This window comes from Scyliorhinus torazame, chromosome 9, assembly GCF_047496885.1.
Source record: "Scyliorhinus torazame isolate Kashiwa2021f chromosome 9, sScyTor2.1, whole genome shotgun sequence".
NCBI lineage: Eukaryota > Metazoa > Chordata > Chondrichthyes > Carcharhiniformes > Scyliorhinidae > Scyliorhinus > Scyliorhinus torazame.
Window position 1 is genome coordinate 115,439,447 of NC_092715.1, and position 18,923 is coordinate 115,458,369.

Genomic DNA, 18,923 nt, shown 5'->3' on the forward strand with positions numbered 1-18,923 from the left:
CTTTCAGCATGTCCCCTTGTTCCTTCACAAGGCTTTCCTTAGTTTGTTCAAGTGATTGTTAGTTTTGATCCAGATTATTATAAGCTTTTGTTCTGGGCCAGAATTCAGAGAACCCCAAAGTGTATCATGGAGTTCACCTGACCCACAACTTTTCATAGATTGTGGTATGGGGGAGCACACGGCCCACTCTACAGGTGTGGTAGAGCAGAAATGGAAAAGTATTTTTAAAAACAAAACAATGTTTATTCTATGAACTCAAGTTAACCTTTTTAAAACATAGTGAACATCTTAGCACCCATTAATTCAAATACAACCCCCCAAAGAATACAACACTAAGTAATCCTTTAAGCTTTCCTTTTGTTATGGGCGAGGCGTTTTCAGAACCCCAAAATGTATCATGGAGTTCAACCAACCTCCCCCTTTAATTCATTTGTTGCTTTTCCGAGCACACGGCTTGTTCCCCAGGTGTGGGATTACAATTATGGACACGTGGGTTTTTAAACACAAAACACTGTTTATTCCATGAACTCAACTTAACATCTTAAATAAACATTGGATCTCTTAACACCCCTTACTTCAAAGATAACTCAGAAAATATTGCAACAGTAAATAATTCCTTAAAATGTTCCTTCAAACTCCAAGAGACTTAACACCTTTAAACAAAATCACATCAGGTTAAAGGCTTTACAATTATGAGTTTATATCACCCAAATGATCCAGAGATAGTCCTTCATGGGAGAGACCCAGCTCACTGCAAAACACAGACACACACCCAGCTCTTTTCAAAACTTGCAGCTCTCTGGAAACACACAGACACACACAAACTGCTTTCTAAACTGAAACTAAAAACCTGCAAAATGGCTGAACTGAGCTGAGCTCCATCCACTCTATGACATCACTGTTTTCTTAACGGTACATTGCTTAAACATCCAGTTCTTAAAGGCACTCTCGCATGACACCTCCTCCCAAGAAAAAAAAAACCATCAACTTCAAATGGTTTCATTTTTCACTTTTGCGCCATCCACTAAGAAATGTAAACAGTAAATATACCTTTTTGTTTTTTTAAAAAAACAACACATGCAAACAGGTATAATAATATAGTCCATTTTTCTTTGTTCTTCTTCCTCCAACCGAAATCCTTCTCGATTGACAGTATCTTTGAACAAAGTCTCTGCACGATCCATCCATTCCTATACTCCTCGGCATTTCTCTTCAGAATCAGATAATTTAGTTCAATCTGACCACAGAGCCCCTTGCAATTCTCCAATTCAGGAGCATTGGTGATCACAGATTTTAGGCAGTCAAATGCCTGTTGAAATTTTTGACGTTTCTTTAGCAAGTCCATCAGTGGAGTAATCACCCCACAAAACGTTTGCACAACTGTTCGATAGCTCACTGGGCTAAATCGCTGGCTTTTAAAGCAGACCAAGGCAGGCCAGCAGCGCGGTTCAATTCCCGTACCAGCCTCCCCGAACAGGTGCCGGAATGTGGTGACTAGGGGCTTTTCACAGTAACTTCATTGAAGCCTACTCGTGACAATAAGCGATTTTCATTTCATTTTCATGCTAAGAAATCACATTATTTCCCTTCGTCTTGAGGATAACGGAAACTCCGCAAGGAAAGTGATTCGGGCTTCTCCAAATTCACTTTCGGCTAGGTTCATCACCAAACCCGCCTCCTGAAGTCGATCGAAGAACTCCATACAATGTTTTAAATGTTCTTTCCATGTCTGGAAGTTGGAAATAAAAGCAGATTGTCCCACTTTCTCAATGCGAACCTCCAATGGTGGGATAGGATAAGAGTCCGTTCTTGTAACTGCATTCACCTTTTGATAGTCCACACACAACCATTGGGTACCGTCTGGTTTAGGTACCATCACTATGGGTGAGCTCCATTGGCTACAACCCACTTCAATTGTGCCATTCTTCAGCATACTCTCAATCTCTCTGTTAACCTGTGCCAATTTTAAAGGATTAAGTCTATATGGATGCTGTTTGATAGGAACAGCATTTCCCACATCGACGTCATGTGTACCATTTTAGTACTTCCCAATTTATCTCTACAAACTTGCCCATGTGATATCAATAACTCTTTCAGGCAGGTCAGTTCGTTTTTCCTCTGGAAGATAACAATTCATCCCAACTTGTAAGAACATCCTCATTTTCCAATTTAATTTGAGGTATGTCAAATTCACAGTCATCTGGATTTGGTTCGTCACTTTGAGTTAGAATCATTAAAACCTTCTTTTTCTCTCCTTCCCTTTCAAAGTATCTTTTGAGCATATTCACATGACACACTCGGTGAGTCTTCCTTCTATCTGGTGTTTTTACCACATAATTCACCTCACTTAATTTCCTTTCAATCTGATACGGTCCACAAAACCTAGCTTTTAAAGGCTCCCCTACCACTGGTAACAACATTAAAACTTTATCCCCACTGGCAAAACTACGAACTTTGGATTTCTTGTCCGCTACCCGTTTCATCATAATTTTGTGCAATTTTCAAATGTTGTCTAGCCAATTCACCTGCTCTATTTAATCGTTCCCTAAAATTTGACACGTAGTCCAATAGTGTAATTTCCAATTTCTCACCCACCAATTTTTCCTTAATCAATTTAAGTGGTCCTCTTACCTCATGACCAAAAATTAGTTCAAAAGGACTAAATTTGGTAGACTCATTAGGTGCATCCCTAATTGCAAACAATACGAATGGGATTCCTTTTTCCCAATCCTCTGGATAATCTTGACAATATGCCCTCAACATTGTCTTTAATGTCTGATGCCACCTTTCTAATGCTCCCTGCGATTCTGGATGGTACGCAGTTGATTTAAATTGTTTTATTCCTAAGCTATCCAGAATTTCTTTGAATAACTTTGAAGTAAAATTCATTCCTTGATCCGATTGAATTTCTGTGGGTAGTCCATATCTAGTAAAGAATTTAAGTAACTCCTCCACAATCCTTTTCGCTGTAATATTACGTACTGGAATGGCTTCTGGAAACCTAGTAGACACATCCATTACAGTCAAAAGATATTGATTCCCACTTTTTGTCTTAGGAAGCGGTCCTACACAATCGATTAGGACCCTTGTAAAAGGTTCCGCAAATGCTGGAATGGGTATTAAGGGCGCTGGTTTTATCACTGCTTGAGGTTTCCCTATTAATTGACATGTGTGACATGATTGATAAAATCTGACTACATCTTTATGTAGTCCAGGCCAATAAAAATGTTTCTGGATTTTAGCTTGAGTTTTCCTTATTCCCAAATGACCTCCCACTGGTACCTCATGTGCAACTCGTAACACCTCCTTTCTATACCCTACCGGCAATACTACTTGATGAACTTCTGCCCACTTTTCATCCGCCTGCATATGTACAGGTCTCCATTTTCTCATCAAGACTCCATTTTTACGGTAATAACACTCTGGGATACTCTCAGATTCCTCTTCCGTATATGCTTTCTGATATATCCGTTTTATTTCTACATCTTTCTGTTGTAACTCCGCCAATTTTCTTGAACTAAAAATATCCGCCTCATCTTCCACCTGTTCTTGTTCTTTTTCAACCATCTGATCAAAAATTGTTTCTGATAATTGCTCTTCAACTTCACTCTTTGATTTCTCCTCTTGTCTTAACCTGTGACTTTGCGACCTTGTTACTACACAATCCAGAAAAATCCCAGGATATTTGTTCTTCAACACTTCAGTTGACTGGTTTTCCTCTGGCTTATCAACCACAGTAGGCATCACTCCCACCTGCGATCCAGCTATATCATTACCCAAGATAAACTGTATTCCTGGACAAGATAGTTTATCTATTACTCCTACTACCACTTCAGCACTCGTCACTGGACTTTCCAACCTTACCTTATATAATGGAACGCTACTCCTCTCACCCTGAATTCCACATATCACCACCTTTTCTGGCAACATTCTTGAGGTGTGCTCTGTATACCACCTTCAGCTGTATCAGCCCCAACCTCACGCACGAGGTGGAGGCATTCACTCTCCGGAGCACCTCACACCAGAACCCCTCCTCCATATCCTCTCCCAACTCTTCCTCCCACTTTGCTTTGATCCCTTCCAGTGGTGCCTTCTCCTCTTCCAAAATAGCTCCGTAAACCGCTGACACTACCCCCTTCTCCAGTCCCCCCGTCGTCAGCACCTCCTCCAGAAATGTGGAGGCCGGCTCCTCCGGGAAGTTCTGTATCTCCTTTCTAGCAAAATCTCGAACCTGCATGTATCAAAACATTTCCCCCTGCTTCAGCCCATACTTCGCTTCCAGCTCCTTCAATCCTGAAAACCGACCCTTAAGGCACAAATCTTTCAGTGTCTTAATCCCCTTCTCCTCCCATTTCCGAAAATTTCCATCCCACCTCCCTGGCTCAAATCTGTGGTTCCCCCGAATCGGCATTTCCCTTCATCCTGCCCCCAACCCGAAGTGTTGGCGAAAGTGCCTCCAAATTCTCAATGAAGCTATTATTACCGGACTCCCCGAGTACTTCCCCGGGGCTATGGGGAGCGGCGCTGTTGCTAGTGCTTTCAATCCCGACCCCCTGCACAAACTCTCCTCCATTCTGACCCACTGGGAATCAACCCCTCTGACCCACCTCCGCACTTTCTCCACATTCGCCGCCCAGTAGTAATACATCAGGTTCGGAAGACCCAAACCCCCTGCCTGCTTTCCCCTCTGTAGTAGCACCTTTCTAACTCTAGCTACCTTCCCTCCCCATATGAACGACGTAATCCTTCGCTCAATCTCTCTGAAAAAAGCCTATGGCAGGAAAATCGGCAGACATTGAAAAATAAACAGAAATCGCGGCAATACGTTCATTTGAACCGCCTGTACCCAACCTGCCAGTGACAGAGGGAGACTGCCCCACCTTGCCAGATCACTCTCCCCACCAAACTAGAAATGTTGTACCTGCAGAGCACCACCCCCCCCTCCCCACTCCCAGGCAAACTGCATCCCCAGGTACCTAAAGTGAGTCCCTGGCCTACGGAATGGCAGCCCCCCCACCCCTGCCCCCAACCCTGGCCGAGACACGACAATATACTCACTCATGTCGACATTTAGTTTGTATCCCAAGAAAGACCCAAACACTCGAAGCAGCTCCAATATCCCCCCTATCGACACACTCGGTTCCGACACGTATAACAGCAAGTCATCGGCATACAAGGACACCCTATGCTCTATTCCCCCCCGCACTATTCCTTCCCATACCCCCTAACTTCTTAATGCGATGGCCAACGGCTCAATCGCGAGTGCAAACAGCAGGGGGGACATAGGACATCCCTGCCTTGTCCCACGGAGGAGAGAAAATATCTCGAATTGTTTGTGCGGACACTCGCCCGTGACTCCTTATATAATAGCTTTACCCAGTTCACAAATCTTGGTCCAATCCCAAACCGCTCCAGAACTGCCATCAAGTACCCCCATTCTACCCGGTCGAACGCCTTCTCAGCGTCCAATGCCACAACCACCCCTGTTTCTTTCCCCTCTGCCGGTGCCAGAATGACGTTCAATACCCTTCTAATGTTTGAAAAGAGCTGCCTCCCTTTCACGAACCCAGTCTGATCTTCACCTATCACCTTCGGGAGGCACTGCTCAAGCCTACCCGCCAGTACCTTCGCCAATACTTTTGCATTCGCATTCAGAAGTGATATGGGCCTATACGACCCATAGTCCGTTGGATCCTTATCTTTTTTTAGCAACAGGGAAATCGATGCCTGCCTCAAGGTTTGTGGCAACACCTCCTTCCCTATCGCCTCTTCAAACATCCCCACCATCAGGGGTGCTAGCTTATCCTTGAATTTTTTATAATATTCCACCGGAAACCCATCCGGCCCTGCCACCTTCCCCGACTGCATCCTCCCAATCGCATCCTTTATCTCCTGCTCCACTATCGCTCCTTCTAATGTAGCCCTGTCCCCTTCCCCTAACCTCAGGTACTCCAACCCATCTAGAAATTCCTGCATCTCACGGTCTCCCCTAGGTGGCTCTGACCTGTACAACCTCTCATAAAATTCCTCAAAAACCTTGTTAATCAGATCCGGAGCCACCACCAACTTCCCTGCCCTATCCCTCACCTGCACAATTTCCCTTGCCGCTGCTTCCCTCCAGAGCTGACCTGCTAACATATCTTATTTCTATGTTCGTAAACTGCACCCCTTGCCCGTCTCAGTTGGCGCACCGCCTTCCTGGTAGATAGTCGGCCAAAGCTTGGCTGTAGTTCCTTTCTCTTTTCCAGCTTTGCTGGGTCTCCATCCTCTGCATAACTCCTATCTACCTCCTACATCTCATCTATTACCCTCTGCTGCTCCAACCTCTCCTCTTTGTCCACCCTGGCCTTAAACGAAATCACCTCCCCCCTCACCACAGCCTTTAGAGTCTCCCAGACGACCGCTTTCGACACCTCACCCGTACGGTTGAAACCTACATATTCCTTCATTACCTTTTCAATTTTGTCACAGAATACTGTCCCCCAAAGGTCCCACATCTAATTTCCACCCCGGCCTCTGCGCTACCCCCTTCTCCAGCACCATATCTACCCAATGCGGAGCATGATCTGACATTGCAATTATAAACACCCATTTCTTAAAGGTACTCTCACATGACACTTTCCTATCACTGAGGTTAAACTTGACTGGCCTGTAATGCTGGGTTTACTACTTAAATTCATGTTTTCTGCAGTTGATCTCCTTCTTGATCAAAATAAGAAGTTTTAGATCTAAAGTGGGATTTACGTTCTGTACACTGTCGTTATTTGTTTTAGAAGGATGGAATCTGGTCACCTGATGACAACAGACACAATCTGTAAATGGTAACATTTCACCTAAGTGGGAACCTCAACTTTATATTCTGAGGTGGAGAGAGCAATGAAGAGAAAAGGGATAAAAGTAAATTAAATAAACTTGTATTAATGTTATGATATAGTCCTATTGTCCTTTTGTTTTCAATGAGGAAAGGATACTCAAGTCGGCAATAGTGGTCAACAATTAGACAAGTAACCACAGGTGGTGGCGGCTCCACAAAGATCCCCATCCTCAATGATGATGGAGCCCAGCACATCAGTGCAAAAGACAAGGATGAAGCAATCTTCACCTAAAAGTGCTGAGTAAATCATCCATCTTGGCCTCCTCTTGATGTCCCCCACATCACAGATGCCTGACATCTGCCAATTGGATTTACTCCATGTAATAATTAGACATCTAAAGGCACCAGATACAGCATAAGCTATTGTCCCTGACAACATCCCAGGCATAGTACTGAAGACGTCCTCCAGACCAAGTCACATTCCTAGCCAAGCTATTCCAGTTCAGCTACCACACTGTCATCCATCTGACAATTTGGAAAATTGCCCAAGTATTTCCTGTCCAAATCAAATCCGGCTAATTACCTCAACAATAATTCTACTCTCAATCATCAGCAAAGTGATGGAAGGTATTGTCGATAGCGCGATCATGTGGCACTTACTCAGTAACAACCTGCTCAATAGTCAGTTTGGGTTCCACCAAGGAAATTCAGTTCCAGGCCTCACAATAACCTGGTCCAAGCATGGACAAAACAGTTTAATTTCAGAGATGAGATGCCCTGACATCAAGGCAACATTTGGCTGATTGTTAGAACAGGTCAGATGTTCAGAATTATGTGGCAAGCAACTCATCTCCTGACTCCCCAAAGCCTATTCAAAATCTACAAGGCATAATACAGGAGTGTTATGGAATAATTTCCTCTTGCCCAGGCGACTGCAACTCCAAAAACACTCAAGAAGCTCAATGCCATCCAGGACAAAGCAGCCCTCATCCAGCATTTTAAACATTCACTCCCTCCACCACTGAAGCATCATTGCTGCAGCGTATTCCATCTTTTAGATACATTGCAGCAACTTACCAAGCTTCCTTTAACAATAGCTTTCAAATCAGTTATCTCTGCCATCAAAAAATAGGACAGCATGCACATGAGAACACCACCACCTGCAAGGTCCTTTCCAAGTCATACACCATGTTGATTTGGAGCCATTCACTATTCCTCTGTTGCTGGGTCAAAATCCTGGAACCTCGCCTCCCTATTAGTACTGTGAGTGCATCTACACCACACGGACGGCAGCAGTTCCAGAAGGCAGTTCACCACTACCTTCTCAGGGGCAAACCGGATTAGACACGGTGGTTAGCACGGTTGCCTCACAGCACCAAGGACTTGGGTTCGATTCCTGCCTTGTGTGACTGCCTGTGTGCAGTAATCACAATCTCCCCATTGTCTGCGTGGGTTTCTTCCAGGTTCTCTGGTTTTCTCCCACAGTCCAAAGTTGTGCAGGTTAGATGGATTGGTCATGATCAATGCATGGGGTAACGTGGATGGGAGAGGGGCTGGCCTAGGCTGAGTGTTCTTCCGGAGGGTCAGTGCAGACTCGATGGGCCAAATGGCTTCCTTCTGTACTGTAAATATTCCAAACTATTTGACAATAAATGCTACCCTTCCCAGTGATGCTCACATTCAGAGAACAAATTTAAAAAATGGCACCTCTGTATCCTCATATAGACTATGATAATAAGTGTACGCTAGGTAAAGAGGGAAGAGTTTCTGAAACGTGTTCTGGAGAGTTTTGTTGACCAGTATGTTTCTGATCCGATGAGGAAGGAGGCATCATTGAATCTGTTCTGGGAAATGAGATAGGTCAAATGGATCATGTGTCTTTTAGAGAATAATGATCGTAGTATAAGAAGGTTCATATGAGACATGGAAAAGGGCAAGGAGCAATCTAAAGAAAAAAATCTAAATTTGAGGAGCGCCAACTTCAGTGGGACAGAAATGATTCCAATTTAGCAGAAAACCTATAATGGAACAATGAAGTGCCCTTAGAGGAGATGCTTAGGATATAATTGAGATACATTCCCATGAGGGGGACAGGTAAGACAAACAAAATCAAAACTCCTGGGATTATGAGAAAGGTAGGAAGTAAAATGAAGCAGGAAAATGTGGTTCATGACAGATTTAGATTTACTGTTACATGTACCGAGGTACAGTGAAAAGTATTGATCTGTGTACAGTCCAGGCAGACCGCCTCATACATGAAAAACATAGGATATATGATAAATACACGATGTAAACACATAGACATTGGGTGAAGCACACAGAATATAGTGCTACACAATAGAGAAGATGCCTAGAAAGATCAGTTCAGTCTATAAGGAGGCTATTCAGGGGTCTGGTAACAGCGGGAAAGAAGCTGTTTTTGAACCTGTTTGTGTGTGTTCTCAAACCTTTGTATCCTCTGCCCGATCGAAGAGGTTGGAAGAGAGAATAACCCAGATGGGAGGGGTCTTTGATTATTCTGCCTGCTTTCCAAGGCAGCATGAGGTGTAGACAGAGACAATGGATGAGATCGACTGGACTGCGTTCACGGGCTTTCTGTACTTTCTTATGTCTTAGGCCGAGCATTTACCATGCCAGGCTGTGATGCAGTCAGATAGGATGCTTTGTATGGTGCACCCATAAAAATTGCTAAGAGTCATTGTGGACATGCCAAATTTACTTATTTTCCTGAGGAAGTAAAGGTGCTGTTGTGCTTTCTTCGTCATAGCGTCGACATGGGTGGACAAGGCCAGATTGTTGGTGATGTTTACATCTCGGTTGATAATCCAAACGGGAAACAGATTAAATATGGAAAGTTCAGAGGGAAAGTGAAAAACTAAATCTGAAAGGCAGAGACAGACAGAGTATAAGAAGAGACTGGCAGCTGGAATAACAGTGGATTCAAAAGTCTTCTACCAGCATCTGAATACTAAAAAGATAGCAAATGTTGGGTGATGGTGGTGGTTGATTCAAGACAGAAAAGGCGATCAGTGAATGAATACAGAGAGCATGGCTGAGATACTATATCAATACTTTGTTTCTGTCTTTACCAAGGAAGAACTTGCAGCCAAAGTCATTATGAAAGAGGAGGACAGTCAATTTAACCTCAGTGATGGAATGTTTTTGGAGAAATAATCCAAGACAAAATTTGGACATTCTGAATTCTCCCTCTGTGAACAGGCACCGGAATGTGGCGACTAGGGGTTTTTCCACAGTAACTTCATTGCAGTGTTAATGTAAGCCTACTTGTGACAATAAAGATAATTTTAAAAAGACTGAAATTATTCAGAAACAAATATTTGTGAATTACATTGTCAATCAAAATTGGGGGCAGCACGGTAGCATTGTGGATAGCACAATTGCTTCACAGCTCCAGGGTCCCAGGTTCAATTCCGGCTTGGGTCACTGTCTGTGCGGAGTCTACACGTTCTCCCCGTGTGTGCGTGGGTTTCCTCCGGGTGCTCCGGTTTCCTCCCACAGTCCAAAGATGTGCAGGTTAGGTGGATTGGCCACGCTAAATTGCCCTTAGTGTCCAAAATTGCCCTTAGTGTTGGGTGGGGTTACTGGGTTATGGGGATGGGGTGGAGGTGTTGACCTTGGGTAAGGTGCTCTTTCCAAGAGCCGGTGCAGACTCGATGGGCCGAATGGCCTCCTTCTGCACTGTAAATACTATGATAAAAAACAAATAAAGATTGGGGAACATAAAGAGATAACCAAGATGTTGGGTGGAATGGGGATGACTCACGAGACTCACATTTACAGGCAAAGAAGAATGGAATTTGGGAACCTGGGACCATGACACATGTGGTGTTAATAAAGATAAGAGTATTTCATTGGACTATTCAGGCCACTTGAACCACAATCACTAAGACATATTGAGAGAGAGGGAGATCAATATGTCAGAAGTAAAAAGAAAAGCTCTGAATGCTGGAAATCTGAAATAAAAAGCAGAAAATCATGTAATTAAACAGAAGGTGAGTCAGTATTTGAAAGAGAATGATACATCAGGCTACATCTGAAATATTAATTCCTCTCATCTTCGACTATTGACTGGCCTGCTGTGCCTGGCCAACACTAGTGTTTCTTTTATTATAAATATTCAGTAACTCCACCCAAAGCAGATTCTTCTTCTCTCAAGCCTTGACCTTCTTTGTCTGTCGAACACAATCTATTTTCACAGCACATACAGCCTTTTGTTTTGGTATGTTTTCAGGTTTGTAGACAAATAAAATGCTGAAATAAGGCCAGTTGAGCATGAGCCATTAGTATTTATTAAAGCCGAATCAATGACACTAAATCTAGGATGAAACAGATTCATCATTCTCTGATCCAAGAGTAAATATGTTTATTCACTTAAGTCTCCATTAAAAAAAGACTTACATGAACATTTCACATTGATCCCTTGGTGGAGAAAACAGCAATTTACTTAGCATTTAAGGAAATTGCACTGCACAGCATGTTCCACGAGGACCCCAACTGACTAGAACTGTTCTCTGACAAACGATATTTAAATATGCAGTTAGACAGACCAATATCGCATTTCCTTTCTCAAAGCCAAGAAAAGCTCTCATGCTTCACACTGCAAAGCGTTGAAAAATGCAGCTTAAATTGATATTTTGTACTTGACAACATATAATTTATCCTGTTATACCAAAAGAAAATTACCTACAGGAAATTGGTTTGCTAAATAATTGTGATGCTTAGCAACTGTAGCCCTTTACCCGCAGAGTACATTAAAACAGCAAACAGCTCTCTTTCAGTATGCAGTAATAGACTTTCTACTGCGGTTGGAGACTTTATTCTGCTACTTACAAATGTAGCATAACTTTAGAAGAAAAGGATGTTTATAAGACATTGGGTGCGATTCTCTAGCCACGTTGCCCTCGAGCGAGAGCACAACGCGGCTGGAGAATCTCGGGAGAGCCCACTCGCAGGCATCCCAGCAGCCTTCGCGCCTCGCGGGATTCATCCAAGTCCTGTGAGGTGTCCGATTCGGAACTCCACCCAAAAAGGACGGATCCGAACAACACTTGCGGAAGTAGGTTGTAAACCTACTCAAGGCCTCCCTACCCGGGATACACCGGCCTCCCTCGATTCACCGGCCTCCCCAGGCAGGCAGCAGTCGAGCGCCGATCCATGCTGGTCCACAAGAACATGGACCAGGCGGAACGGCACCAATGGGTCTCCCAGGCCATTGGAAGCCCCTGGGGATCAGGGTCAGTGCAGGGTAGCCCCCTGGAACACGAGCACCTTGGCACTGACCAGCTGGCACAGTGACACTGCCAAAGTGCCCGGGTGGCACTGCCATGCCAGCTGAAACACTGCTTGGTGCCAGGCACTGCCAAGGGTCAGAGCTTAATGGGGGGCCATGCTGATGAAAGGAAGGGTGGGAAAGAGTACGAAGGGTGGTAAGTAGGGGCCTCCAGGAGGTTGGGGGAGTGACAGGTGGAGTGGCCTGGAAGGAATGGGATACTGTAAGAGGGCTTGGGGAGCCCCCAGCCACCCCATAGCTGGGTGTCCTCAATTGGGAGATGTGGGGTAGTGCCCATGTGTGTGGGGGTGACATATATTGAGAAAGGTTGTGGTCCCAGCACAAACCCCAGAGGCACACCACTAGTCACTGGCTGCCATCCTGAAAAAGACCCCTTTATCCCCACTCTCTGCCTTCTGCCAGTCAGCCAATCCTCTATCCATGCCAGGATCTTACCTTCAACACCATGGGCTCTTAACTTATTTAACAGTCTCCTATGTGCCCCTGGGGATCAGTCTCCTAGTGAGAGGCAGCATGGTTTTGTGAAGGGGAGGTTGTGTCTCACTAACTTGATAAGAGTTTTTCGAGGAGGTCACTAAGGTGATTGATGCAGGTAGGGCAATGGATGTTGTCTACGTGGACTTCAGTAAGGCCTTTGACAAGGTCCCTCATGGTAGACTAGTACAAAAGGTGAAGTCACACGGGATCAGGGGTGAGCTGGCAAGGTGGATACAGAACTGGCTAGGTCATAGAAGGCAGAGAGTAGCAATGGAAGGATGCTTTTCAAATTGGAGGGCTGTGACCAGTGGTGTTCCACAGGGATCAGTGCTGGGGCCTTTGCTCTTTGTAGTATATATAAATGATTTGGAGGAAACTGTAACTGGTCTGATTGGTAAGTTTGCAGATGACACAAAGGTTGGTGGAATTGCGGATAGCGATGAGGACTGTCAGAAGATACAGCAGGATTTAGATTGTTTGGAGACTTGGGCGGAGAGATAGCAGATGGAGTTTAATCCGGACAAATGTGAGGTAATGCATTTTGGAAGGTCTAATGCAGGTAGGGAATATACAGTGAATGGTAGAACCCTCAAGAGTATTGAAAGTCAAAGGGATCTAGGAGTACTGGTCCACAGGTCACTGAATGGGGCAACACAGGTGGAGAAGGTAGTCAAGAAGGCATATGGCATGCTTGCCTTCATTGGCCGGGGCATTGAGTATAAGAATTGGCAAGTCATGTTGCAGCTGTATAGAACCTTAGTTAGGCCACACTTGGAGTATAGTGTTCAATTCTGGTCGCCACACTACCAGAAGGATGTGGAGGCTTTAGAGAGGGTGCAGAAGAGATTTACCAGAATGTTGCCTGGTATGGAGGGCATTAGCTATGAGGAGCGGTTGAATAAACGCGGTTTGTTCTCACTGGAACGAAGGAGGTTGAGGGGCGACCTGATAGAGGTCTACAAAATTATGAGGGGCATAGACAGAGTGGATAGTCAGAGGCTTTTCCCCAGGGTAGAGGGGTCAATTACTAAGGGGCATAGGTTTAAGGTGAGAGGGGCAAGGTTTAGAGTAGATGTACGAGGCAAGTTTTTTACGCAGAGTAGTGGGTGCCTGGAACTCGCTACCGGAGGTGGTGGTGGAAGCAGGGACGATAGTGACATTTAAGGGGCATCTTGACAAATACATGAATAGGATGGGAATAGAGGGATACGGACCCAGGAAGTGTAGAAGATTGTAGTTTAGTTGGGCAGCATGGTCGGCACGGGCTTGGAGGGCCGAAGGGCCTGTTCCTTTGCTGTACATTTCTTTGTTCTTATGCGGCACCTTGTCAAAGGTCTTCTGGAAATCTAAATAAATACGTCCACTTCCTTGTTACCTTCTCAAAGAACTCCAGAGTCCCTCAGGGTCGAGGATTGCTTGCTTCCTTCCTCTGGGAAATGTTGTTTGTGACATAGGCATTTGTTTCTGATGCACTGGGATATACTAGTTCAGGGTACACCCGAAACATTAACTTCTCTCCACAAATGCGAGTGTGTCCAACATTTTATGTTGATCAACCTAATATTCACTTCCAGCAATTACCATTTACATTTCAGATTTCCAGTATATAAGTTTACTTTTCACAGTAACTTCATTGCAGTGTTAATGCAAGTCTACTTGTGACAATAAAAGATTACTTTTTAATTTTATTTTTTACCACGCTAAATGATCTTAATGTTTTGCTGTTTTTCATGCTTTTTATCCTTTACTCCATTTGATACATGGTTACCTTTTCTGCCTAACTCAAATCCTTTTAGTGTTAAATCCCAATCAGTAAGCTGGGCGCTGAACCAGAATAACACAGCCAGAGGCATTTTTATATGTAAAGAATTGAAGTATTTTACCTATTGAGTAAAGTTCCTGGATGTAGAAAATTTTCAATATGCACTTTTTGGCAGGAAAACTGAAATTAAATAAACTTAAACCTAATGGTTTGGTGGAAGGAAATGCCAGCGCCTGCATAAAAAATACATCGATTTTGAAAAGGTGTAATAACACTGTCAAAACGGATATGCCTTTTTTTGTAAAAAATCTAAACACTTCAAAATGTTATTTCAGAATTGCAGCTTCTCAAATAATGTCAATATTCAAGCAAAAGTAAAATAACTCTGGTTAAGTAACAGTTGGGCTTGCTCCACTCAGGATCTTAAAGCGCAGCATGTTCTAGATCGACAAACACTGCCATCGTTGGACAATAGCACAGCCAATACTGAGGTTACAAGAGCAGGTCAGGTTGACTGCCTCGTTACAAGTAACTGAGCCCTTGACTCCCCAAAGCCTGCCAACCATTTAAAATGCAAAAGTCAGGACGGTGCAGCTTCAACAAAACTCAAAAAGCTCAACATTATCCAGGGCAAAATAGTCTGCTTGATCAGCATCCCATGTACCACCTTAAACATGTACTTCCTCCACTCCCAGTAACAGTAGCAGCGCTGTAATATTTTAAAATGCACTCCAGCAGCTCGTCAAAGCTCTTTCAACAGCACAATCCACACTCATCACCTCTACCACCGAGAAGAACAAGGGCAACAGGCACGTGAACATAACTACTTGATTGAAAATCGCTTCAATATAGGCTTCAATGAAGTTACTGTGAAAAGCCCCTGGTCGCCACATTCCGGCGCCTGATCGGGGAGGCCGGTACGGGAATTGAACCCGCGCTGCTGGCCTTGTTCTGCATTACAAGCCAGCTGGTTAGCCCACTGTGCTAAACCAGCCCCTGTGCAAGTTCCCCTCCAAATCACACACCATCTGTAAGATTTAAATTGAATTCAGGAGTCACAGATCACCAAAATGAGGATCAAAGTCACGGGTGGTTTCAAGATAGTTTACTTAAGTAGTTTATTAAGCAATAGTTTAAATATGATGCATAAGCTAAATAGACAGAAAAAACATTTGATCTGTGAAGGATGGGACAGTGTTTAGTGCATGTCTCTTGTCTGTTTGCTAGCAACAGCATTTTTCTTTCTAGTTGGAAGTTTTAGGATGCTCTTTGCCAGTTTTCTGCTTAGCAAAGAACTGCCCCTCATATTTCTGGGGGATGATTGTTTCCCCTCTGTTAATCACTTGTTTGAGTACCTGTGGCCGCCAATGACCAGAGGATGTGAACCCAAGGTGTTACGCTTCCCGTCCATCTCTTTAGCTGAGGTCATCTTTTAACTTAGATCATGTTGGGTGCCATTTGTTAACTTCTGCCAGATACCAATATAGGTAAAAGGGTACACAATGCACCACAGGAATCCCTCAGTGCACAATCTCTGTGGCCATTACCTGGATCCCGAACTTCTGGGGACTGTTGGATGTGTTTTTCCAAATAAGAGGGAGAAAACAGATTTTCTGTTATGGAGTTAGTAGGCATAGTAACAGGCTATAAATGTTTTTATAATATCCAGAAAAGTACCACATTGAAATACATTGCTGTTCCCTCACAGCCAGGCCCTTCCTAACTGCACTATGGGAGTACACCTACAACACATGGGCGACTGTGGTTCAAGGACAAGTAGGGACGGACAATAAATGCCCATCTTGCAAGCAAGTCCATAGCCCATGAATGAATGAATAAAGGATGAAAAAAGAGAAGTAATTGTGAAATGCAGGCAACAGATAGATAAACCCCCTGAAGTACAAGTGGTGTAAAATTGCCTTGTACTTTCAAAGTCGATAATGAAGTCGAGACTCTTAGCAAAACATTGATGTGGTTCACAGTCAAAATTCACCCTTCTTGGAGAGTTTGAAATTTCAGCTTGGTGAAGAAAATGACCAAGTTACATGGAGAAAGGTAAAATAGAGTGACAAATCATTGCAGACTGTCTGCATGAACTGCTTAGAGCCTGGCTCTGAAGTAGTACTGGAACTGATTTCACATGCGAACTGCGGAATGTGGTCAGTGACGATCACAGAAATAACTGTACAAACAGCCCAGTGTCAGCTGCATTGTATTTTCATTTTCAGGTTCTGCGGTATGAGCCAGTGTGAGAAGTCAGGTGGGTGACTCAGTCCCAGCGTTCGTAGGGCAGAATTTAATCAGTAGTCCACCGATTCTGTGTGAAACTGTAATTTCCACTCCCTTACTTTTTTCCCCATTTCCCACATGACTGTAATTAAAATTTAAAGCGCCGGCGGCATGAACGAGAGACATGTCCGATGCTGAGCATAAAGGTGGCACGGGTGATTTGTTCAAAATTATTTTTCACATTCCATTGTTTTCGTTATATTTATGTTTGCATTGTTATTTTTTTCAGACTAGCTTAGTCAGAGTTCTAAATGTACTGACGAGTCTCACGGTTGGCACACATTGATGGGTACAGGTGCCACGAGGTTCTCGTGTATTGCTGACTTTATCTTGAAGATAGGGCGTAATTTTAAAAAGATTTGCTCCAATGAGTATTCATTGCATGCAAATATATTACAAGTAGACCTGTTACACAGGTTGGCAGTGAAAACCGTTGCCATGGAATGTCACACTGCCGGTATTATGCTATGCAATCCAATTTCTATGGAACGGGTTTCTTGATTTCATCTTGGCTTTTGATTTCAACAAAGTTGGGGGCCTTGGGGTTTGGGGAAGGGTAGGTTTGATGTGCCGCAAACACACTGCTGACCAAATCTCTCAATGTCAACCCACCGTCAGGAAATCAAAATCACACCCCGCCTAATTCAGTCATACCACACATCACGCTTCCTGCTCTTGATGGACTTCATGAAATTCCTCGGCGTACGTCCCAGCCCAGGACCATTAAGAACACCGGCCCGAGTCATAGTATTTAAAGACACGCCTCTGCCCACTCAATACGGAAACTCGTACTCCACAAATCCCATGGAGAGATCTGATGATGATCGCCCGTGGTCGTTATAATAATCGTTGACATGGACATGGTACCCAAAGGAGGAGGAGGTCTGGTTTATTCACTAGTTTCTCTACCTGAAGAGAGTCTGGAGAAGGGTGTGTAGTTAGCCTGGGTCACATTGAGATCCAAAAGACAAGGTGTTGGGCGTCTTGAAAAATATTAAGGTGGATAAGTCCCCAGGGCCTGATGGGATCGACCCCAGAATACTGAACGTGGCAAGAGAGGAATTGCTGAGGCCTTGGACAGAAATCTTTGGATCCTCACTGTCTTCAGGTGATGTCCTGTGTAGAAGGTTTTAGTTCAGACGGGCAGCATGGTTGGCGCAGGCTTGGAGGGCCGAAGGGCTCGATCCTTTTCTGTAGTTTTCTTTGTTCTTTGTTCCCACACCCACGAAGGCCCAAATACCATCAAAAGCCAATGAAATTAAGAAACCAGTTCCATGGAAATTGCCTTCAGTCAGTGCATAGCATAATATTGGCAGCGTGACAATCCACGATAACCATTTCCAAATGTAATTCTGTTTGTAAGGCCACCGTGTAAAAAGTAGAAACCCAGCAAGCCAATCTGTATGAACAGGCTACAAAAGGGAGGAGGAGGGGAACGTAAACTCGCAGAGGTTTCAAGCAGGTAATACAAAATTACAAGACAATTTTACACAAGTCAGCAGCAGAGGCCATAATGATTTTAACAAGGCCATCTGGGCAGCGGCTGCTTGCCTGAGGAATATCAGGTAACCCTTGGTCATGCACTGGTTTGTTGTTGCATCATTTTCTGGATAAAGAGAAGATTCTGCGGTGGGTAAAGGAGATGAGAGAGTGTACCTGGGAAGGAAACGTGGTGCGTATCTACCAGGACTTAGGTGCGGAGTTGGCTAAGCGGCAGGCTAGGTTCAATAGGGTCAAAGCGGTCCTCTACAAGAAAAGAGTGAAGTTCGGGGTGCTATATCCTGCTTGTCTGTGGGTTAAGCGCCAGAATCAGGAATCCATTTTTATACACTGGAGCAGGCGAGTAAATTTTTGATAGACCTAGACTGGGGATTAGTGAGGACATTGAACTTTGGAGATGCCAGTATGGGGAATGTGGGTGTGGATACTGGGCGGATTGTTGCATTTACTATGTTTGGACATGGATTGGGTAAGTGTGTTCAACTGTTCTTGGGGAATTGCGGCTGAGGGATGGTCGGGGGGAAGTGGAGGTCACCATGCTAGCAAGTAAGCTGGAATGAAGTGGGGATCCGTGGACAGATTTATTTGAGGGGGTGGGCATGTTGGTTTTCTGCTTCTTTATTTATGGTAGGAGGGGATGCTGACATGAATGGAATTGGTTAGACCATAAGACCAAAAGACATAGGAGCGGAAGTAAGGCCATTCGGCCCATCGAGTCCTCCTAAACTCCAATGAATATAATCCCAGGATCCTCAGACGTTCATCGTATG

At 44.2% G+C, this 18,923-nt stretch overlaps 1 protein-coding gene across 3 annotated transcripts in view; it reads right to left on the minus strand.

The window, feature by feature from the left end:
• Positions 1-18,923, minus strand: part of fbxl17 (F-box and leucine-rich repeat protein 17) — a 1,158,180-nt gene that overhangs the window by 702,977 nt on the left and 436,280 nt on the right. The gene's annotated exons all lie outside the window — the stretch shown is intronic.